General features: G+C 43.5%; 1 pseudogene; it reads left to right on the forward strand.

The window, feature by feature from the left end:
• The first annotated feature begins 1,690 nt into the window (after nucleotides 1–1,690).
• On the forward strand, nucleotides 1,691–1,884 carry LOC122542669 (annotated as a pseudogene).
• Nucleotides 1,885–8,255: the final 6,371 nt, after the last annotated feature.

The raw sequence follows: 8,255 nt of genomic DNA on the forward strand, positions 1-8,255 counted from the left end.
CATATCCACCCACACACCATAGTTAACCTGTTACCCCCCAACGTACACACACACACGCGCATGCACACACACACAGGCACAGGCACGCACATGCACACACACACACAGGCGCACACACGTGCACGCATACACAAGGACACACACATGCACGCACACACGCACGCACACACATGCACACGTAGATACACACACACACACACAGACACACACATATACACAGATACACACACACACACACTCCCACATCCAAGTTTTGTAAAGAGGTAGACTGTGACTCATATAGGAGGAATATCAGGATCATTTGGATTTAATAATTTGTATTGTTCTAAGAACCTTAACTCCAAGTGTGACATCATTAGTTTTTAAAATAGACACGATCACTTATAAAGGGAGGGTAAAAAGGGTTAAACTGACACAATTTAAAGTTTGAAAATTCGTATTAACACGAATAGACGAGCTGACTGGAATTAAACAAAAGAACCCTTTGTTTGATTGATCGGTGTACATTAGTAAAAAAGTCAGCAATGTCCGCTCCCGAAATTTTAATAGAGTGCTTTGTTGATAATTTCTGAGGGTTATTAAAGTAATGTTTAAAATGAATGCTATGCAGAATTTTAAAAGTGTCAACAGCAGGATTGAGTTCATATTTTGAATGACAGTTTAAAGACGCTGTTAAAGGATTAGCTGTCTTTGATATGATAACTGAGTAGAACTTTGTTCTTATGACAAACTAAACACTTGAAGGGATTTAACACTTTAAATGGGTGTCCTGAATGGAGGTTTTATTTCCATATCAATGCGCATGTGTGCAATCTATATTAGATCATTAGGAATCTGCCCAGAGTGGATACTGGCAGTGGAGGTGGCACAAGGGGCTAAGGTGCTGCGGAGTGTCATGAGAGGACTTAAGGTGTGGGTCAGAGTGTGAGGAGGTGTGATCAGCAATCTGGAGGGTCTACCAGCCTTTCGTTCAACTGAACCAAAGTCCCTGAGACCCAAGGCAGGCAATCCCTGACCACTTACAATCAGCTTCTGTGCTCCCATTCTGATGTAGCAAACATTAAAGGTACAGGGAACATTTGAGGTGAAGCTGGTGTGTTCAGTTGTGAAATATCTCAATACCATAATTCAGCTTTTGCTCTCCTTCATTGTCATAAAGGTTAGAACAATTATCAATCAGGAAAAAGTCAAATAACACAACATTGTGTGGACTAGAGTAAATATACAATGGACAACCCATTAGGTATTAACTGTGGTGCAGTGAGCAGAGCTGTTACATCTTATCCAGAAAATTATGGTTTCAACTGGGTTCAGTGACCCTATGGTCCAGTTGACTCCCTCAGTGCAATTCTACAGGAGTGCTGTACTGTCAGAGGTGCTTGTTTCTGCGTGGGTCTTGGTTCTTTAATCAGTTCCCATGAGAATGTTTTAGATTATTTAGGAAAGTTCTTGTCAGTATCTTGATGAATAATTATCCCTCAACTAGCATCGTAAAGCTATCCGATTATGACATTGCGGTTTTTGGGAGCTTATTGTGCTGTCTACATTACACAGTAACTATACTTCATTTGCTGTAACAAACTCGAAGTACAAGGTGCTACATAAATACAAGCTCTTGCTTTTGTCCAACTCAAAGGATAATTTTATTTTACGTAAATTGAATTATTTTCAGGAGAGTGAATGCAGTGGCTTTGCTTTGTAGGTTATCACTCGGCTCGTGTGTCGATGAAGAACGCAGCTAGCTGCGAGAATTAATGTGAATTGCAGGACGAACGCAGCTAGCTGCGAGAATTAATGTGAATTGCAGGACACATTGAGCATCGACACTTTGAACGCACTTTGCGGCCCCGGGTTCTTCCCGGGGCCACGCCTGTCTGAGGGTCGTTAAAAAAAAAGATAGTGGGCGGCACGGTGGCACAGTGGTTAGCACTGTTGCTTCACAGCGCCAGAGACCCGTGTTCAATTCCAGCCTCAGGCGACTGACTGTGTGGAGTTTGCACGTTCTCCCCGTGTCTGTGTGGGTTTCCTCTGGGTGCTCCGGTTTCCTCCCACAGTCCAAAGATGTGCAGGTCAGGTGAATTGGCCATGCTAAATTGCCTGTAGTGTTAGGTAAGGGGTAAATGTAGGGGTATGGGTGGGTTACGCTTCGGCGGGGCGGTGTGGACTTGTTGGGCCGAAGGGCCTGTTTCCACACTGTAAGTAATCTAGTAATCTAGTAATCTAGTTTTGAGAATATCACAAATGCTCATTAATTGTTACTTTTAAAGGTTTACAGAAACCCATGATGGAGCATCAACACGTGGCTTAGGAGGTGAATTCAATTATTGTTGATCAGGCGCACCATCTCTGTTAGGTTGATGGTCTGATGGGAGTCCACTATGTTGCTGAGGTCACATGACGGCCCTGTTGCTTTTTGCTGATAGATTGAGCAATCTGCAGAATCAGACAAGTCAAATGATGTAATATTAGCTCATGTACTTCATTTGCATGTTAAGCGATGGCATGGTGGCTCAGTGGTTAGCACTGCTACCTCACCTCACCAGGAGCCTGGGTTCGATTCTAGCCTTGAGTTTGTGAATCCTTCCCCGTGTCTGTGTGGATTTCCTCCAGGTGCTCTGGTTTCCTTCTACAGTCCAAAGATGTGTAGGTTGGGTGTCCTTTAATGTTCAGGCTGCGTGGATTAGCATGGGAAATGTGGGGTAGTGGGAATGTGCCTGTGTGGGATGGTTTTGGAGTGTTAATTATAGTCTGCTTCCACACTATAAGGATTTTATTTTAAAGGTATTAGAGATAAATTGAGACATAGCACCGTGGGCACCATGAGTTGAAATGTCTAGCTAGAGTAAAAATAGCACGAGTCCTTGAATCCCTTACTCTGTTGAAAATAGCTAAGATCTCAGCCAATTTTCTGGGTAACAAGGAATTATTTACTCTATATGAGATTTAATCATTCCACGCTCACTATTTTGTAAGGAGGACTGTAAGTTTCCAACAGAAGGTCCATGAATCCATGAGACTTTTGGAATAGGTTTGAGAGAGAGAACTGCTCAGGGACATTGCTATCCATCTGTTTTGGAAGAAGTAACGATAGATATTTTTGAAATTAACCTGAGAGAGATACAATAACACACCTCTGGAACTGGTAGGATTTGAACCCAGGCCTCCTGGCTTAGTGCTGAAAACGTGTTGCTGGAAAAGCGCAGCAGGTCGGGCAGCATCCAAGGAACAGGAGAATCGACGTTTCGGGCTTAAGCCCTTCTTCAGGAATCCTGAAGAAGGGCTTATGCCCGAAACGTCGATTCTCCTGTTCCTTGGATGCTGCCCGAGCTGCTGCGCTTTTCCAGCAACACATTTTCAGCTCCGATCTCTAGCATCTGCAGCCCTCACTTTCTCCTCCTGGCTTAGTGGCAAGGATGCTACCACTACACCACAAAAGGTAATTGTAGCCTTTAATTCTGCATCTTGTACAGCTGTTATTAATGTTACGAAAGGTAATTGCTTGTGATAGGCTTGTCTATAGCCTTAAGAGTCCTGTTCACGTCAAGACTCAATAAAGGACCTGCATTTGTGTAAACATATCCAGTCGCCCAGGCTCTTCAGCGTTTGTCACATTCAATACAACGTTGTTTTGAAGGGTGATTTTTGTGCCTGAGTTCTCTAATGAAGGAATGTTCTGTGAAAAAAAAGTTATTCACAATCCAGGTCGCTGTCACGTGGATGTGTGATGCTAGGCCAAGTGTGGATTTGCATAACCGTTTGCAAATACTATTTTATGAAGTCAGCTTTGGATGGAGGTATTGGCTTTGTGCTCTACTGTCTTGTCCTGAAGGCACTTGACTCTATTGTCCCCAAACATTAAAACCTCTGGATGACCTTGTGTCTTTCCAAAGTTGATTCCCCTCATGGGATCCAGCTTGCATGTAGTTCTTTATCTGGGCCTCATATCTAAGGAAGGATGTGTTGGCATTGAAAGGGGTCCAAAGCAGGTTTACCAGAATGATCCTGGGGATGGGGGGGGGGGGGGGGGGCTCGTTATATAAGGATCAGTAGAGGAGTTTGGGTGGACTCCTGCTGTATTCGATGGAGTTGAGCAGGATGAGGAGGGGATCTTATTGAAACTGACAGAATGCTGAGAGGCCTGGATAGAGTGGTCGTGGAGAAGATATTTCCACTAGTAGGAGAAAGTCAAACTTGAGGACACAGCCTCAGAGTGAAGGGACGACCCTTTAGAACTGAGATGAGGAAGAACATCTTCAGCCAGAGAGTGGTAAATCTGTGGAACTCATTGCCACAGAAGGCTGTGGAGGCCAGGTCATTGAGTGTATTTAAGACTGAGATAGCTAGCTTCTTGATTAGTAAGGGGATCAAGAGGTATAGGAAGAAGGAGGAGTGGGGTTTGGGATGGACCAACCCACCAAGTCTCAATCTATCCATGCCCAATGCACCCGACACATGCACATAAGAGCACTTGAGCATTTGTAGGAGCATGCAGAAAAGAAAATGATTAATACTTGAAATAGAGAGCTAGTGTAGCTATCATGAGACAGCAGAGCAGAAGGTAAATGGACAGCACCTTTCAGAGAAATGATTACCCACTCACTGTAAAATGTCATGATTCTTATAAGATGGAATGAGACATCCTATCTCAAAGATTAGCTTGGCTGTTCAGTGACCATTTGACAATGCTCCTGATTTTAATTTGCTCATTACAGTTGACTTGTGGATCGATGTGGTTTCTGAATCAACCAGCTAGCTTTGAGCCTGTACGGTGCAGTGGTAGTGTCCAAACCTCTGAGCGAGGGGATGCAAGTTCAAGTCCCACCTGCTCCAGGACTGTATAATAATATTGCTGTTGTTTCTTTTTTTTTAAAACACAAGTCTACATATTGTAAGCCTGAGAACTGAAAATCTGCCACTGTGCACCTGTCACACTCCCTCAGGTCACCCTTTCACTTTTGTGATTGGTGGAAACTCACCATATTCACTGATATGATCGGTCACTGCACACGGGGTGAATTCACTTCACATGCAATGATCTATTCTGTTTCTGGAACATATACAACAGCTTCTTGGTAGAGGTGGATCTGTCTTGTGCTTGTCACTGCTTCAGGCCATTGCAACAGGCCATTATTACTGTGGGTGAAACTTGTTGCTCAACCAGTTGGGAGTCTTTCACAACACAAGTGTTCATTTTTATTTTGGTCTCACTCCACGACAGGGCATGTTATGAGCTCTGGACAATGCCTGGAAGGCAGGTATCAGGTTTATTATGTAGCATCAACACACTTGTTTAGGACTTTTTTTTCTGCTCTGATCAAAGCTTTATGGTGCCTGGAAGACTTCTGAGTTTTAAATAATATTTTATTCTTAACTTGGGTTGAGTGCCATATGTTTGCACTGACAACACTGAAGTCATCATTCTCCAACAGTAATAGAGAGAACGAGAATGATCTCTTGACTAAGTCCATGGTCTCCAGTACATGGCAACATTGCTTAATGCAGGTAAAGTTAAAAGTCACACAACACCAGGTTTATTTGGAAGTTGATGATGGAGCAGTGCTCTGAAAGCTAGTGCTTCCAAATAAATCTGTCGGACTATAACCTGTGTGATTTTTAACTTTTGTCCACCCCAATCCAACACTGGCACCTCCAGTTAAATCAAGTAAATTCATTATAGAGGTTCATAGGGCTGCTCTTTCATTACAGAGAGACGATTGCTGGTAAGGTTAACCTGAGGATCACTGTGCCTCAGGCAAGGGAAGACCTTCATGACAATTTCAAGTAGTGAACCTGTGCTGTTCATCATAGGATCAGTGTGGAAGCAGGCCATTTGACCCATCACATCCACAGTGACTGTCTGCAGAGTATCCCACCTAGCCTCACCTCTCTCTATCCCTGTAACCCTGCATTTAGCATGGCCAATCCACCTGACCTGTACATCTCTGGTCTGTGGGAAGAAACACATACAGAGAACTTGCAAACTCCTTACAGGCAGTCACCTGAGGCTGGAATTGAACCTGGGTCCTTAGCACTATGAGGCAGCAGTGCTAACCACTGAGCCACTGTGCTGCTCCTTGGTTGACGAGAGAGGTTGAATGTCTGGTAAAGAGGAAGAAGGAGGCTTACATAAGGTTGAGGAAACAGGATTCAGACAGAGAGGCAGCAGTGCTAACCACTGAGCCACTGTGCTGCTCGATATCACCCTACTTTGCAAATCAGACATCTAGCCAACTTTTAAGGCCCTGATCTTAGCAGTTGATCTGCCTTAGCTGCCATACCATTCCAAAGCCCTTGGATAGAAAGGGAGGATTAAACCAGACTCTGGAGAGTTGTGTGGAATTTAGCCTCAAGATGTTGAGGCAGAAATTGTACTTGAGTCTTGAAGACTAGATAAGGAAGGTGGACAAAAGCAAAATGGGAGGCGGAATGTTGGAACAGTGTGTTTGGAAGATAAATACTGGCATGGACTAATTGGGTCAAATGAAAGGAAAATATGCATTTGTATGGTGCCCTTTTAATGACCGATGGTCATCCCAAAATGATTTAAAGCCAACCGATTACTTTTGAAGAGCGGTTGCTGTTGTTTTTGCATACCAATGTTGTTCTCCCACCCCAGCTCCCCTGCTACAGCTTGTCTTAGTCCCTTTGACTGCATCTTGGAATGTGGGACCGTGTTCAAATTATGACTGAAATCAGTCAGTGAGCAATAGTCTCTGTATTCAGCAATCACAGCACAAGTTCAAGCTGACCATAGAATCCTGAAATACGGTTCTTACAAGAGTCCCTTTATACACAGTTCTTACATACATTAATATCTCATTACGATAGTGTAACTTTTTAAAAATCTATAGTACACAAAGATTTGCAGAGCTTCAGAACTGGGAGACAGAAGGTGGGTTAAAATGTACTAAATGCTAGCTGCTACTTTGTATGGGATGTCTGTCTGGTCTGCTTGCATAATTGGGAAGTGTTAGCCCTTTTGTCTTTGAAATTAGTAAATGTTAGTAAAAATACTAAACAGACAGGCAGGAGGCTGGAAGAACACAGCAGACCAGGCAGCATCAGGAGATGGAGAAGTTGATGTTTCAGGTGTAACCCTTCTTCACTAGGCCTTTCTGCTCTAAATAAGTTAGAAATTGTAATAAAAGATTAAAGGATATTAAACTGATTTCTGCAGCTGTGAGGTGAGATTTATTTACTATTTGCTGGTATGAGTTTCATTCATTCATGCAATTTCATGTAAGCACTGTTTTGTCCGTTAATTTCTTAAAGGGATAATGGCCCATTTAAAAGGTATTTAACAGGTACTTAATCAGGAGTGTGGTGCTGGAAAAGCACAGCAGGTCAGGCAGCATCCGAGAAGCAGGAAAATGTATGTTTCGAGCCAAAGCCCTTCATCAGGAAACTTTTGTTTTTTGCCCAAAACATCGATTCTCCTGTTCCTCAGATGCTGCCTGACCTGCTGTGCTTTCCCAGCATCACACTCTCTCCAGCATCTGCAGTCCTCACTTTTGCTGAGATACGTAATCTGTTCAGGTGCAGGAGATGGTTAGTAAGGGCTGGTTAATATTGTAATGTTTCGTGGAGACTTGATGGGGATGGTATTGTTCTGTATGCTGATAAGGTGTGGAAATGCAGTCATGGGTTTGAAAGGGTTGCTTTTAAATTTGGATATTACAGAATTGCGGCTTGATGAAAGAATTAATGAAACCGTGTCATAATCAATAACAGGTTAGTAAAGGGTTATGAATAAACAAATGGGAACCAGGTCTTAATGAATATAGCAAGCTGGAGAGTGAGTTAATAAAGATAGCCTAAAATACAATATGTCACAAGAATAGCCAAGACAGAGGCCAGCCATTCAGTTCAGAGACAGCCCTTCCCTGCAGATACACCTCCAGGGGGTGCTCTTTGTGTGGAGACTGTGGTGCTGGAAAAGCACAGCAGGTCAGGCAGCACCCGAGGAGCAGGAAAGTCAGCAAAAGCCCTTCATCAGCTCTTTGTGTGGCCCACCACAAGAAACCATACCTGCCTAATCACGGCATGCCTGAATGGAGGTTGTAGAGAAGGTGGGTGATGGTGGGATCTTCCAAAGCCTCTGGCCACTGCCGCAAGAAGCCCGTTGGACGTGCAGCAAAAATTAGGGGAATGTATCTTGGAGGTGCCATCTTTGTGCATGAAGAATTAACATGCGCTGTATGTTCTCCCTTGCCTGAGCGATATCAGCACGTGGTTTTACCCATTGTAACTTCTGG

The sequence above is a fragment of the Chiloscyllium plagiosum genome, chromosome 40, assembly GCF_004010195.1.
Source record: "Chiloscyllium plagiosum isolate BGI_BamShark_2017 chromosome 40, ASM401019v2, whole genome shotgun sequence".
Taxonomy (NCBI): Eukaryota; Metazoa; Chordata; class Chondrichthyes; order Orectolobiformes; family Hemiscylliidae; genus Chiloscyllium; species Chiloscyllium plagiosum.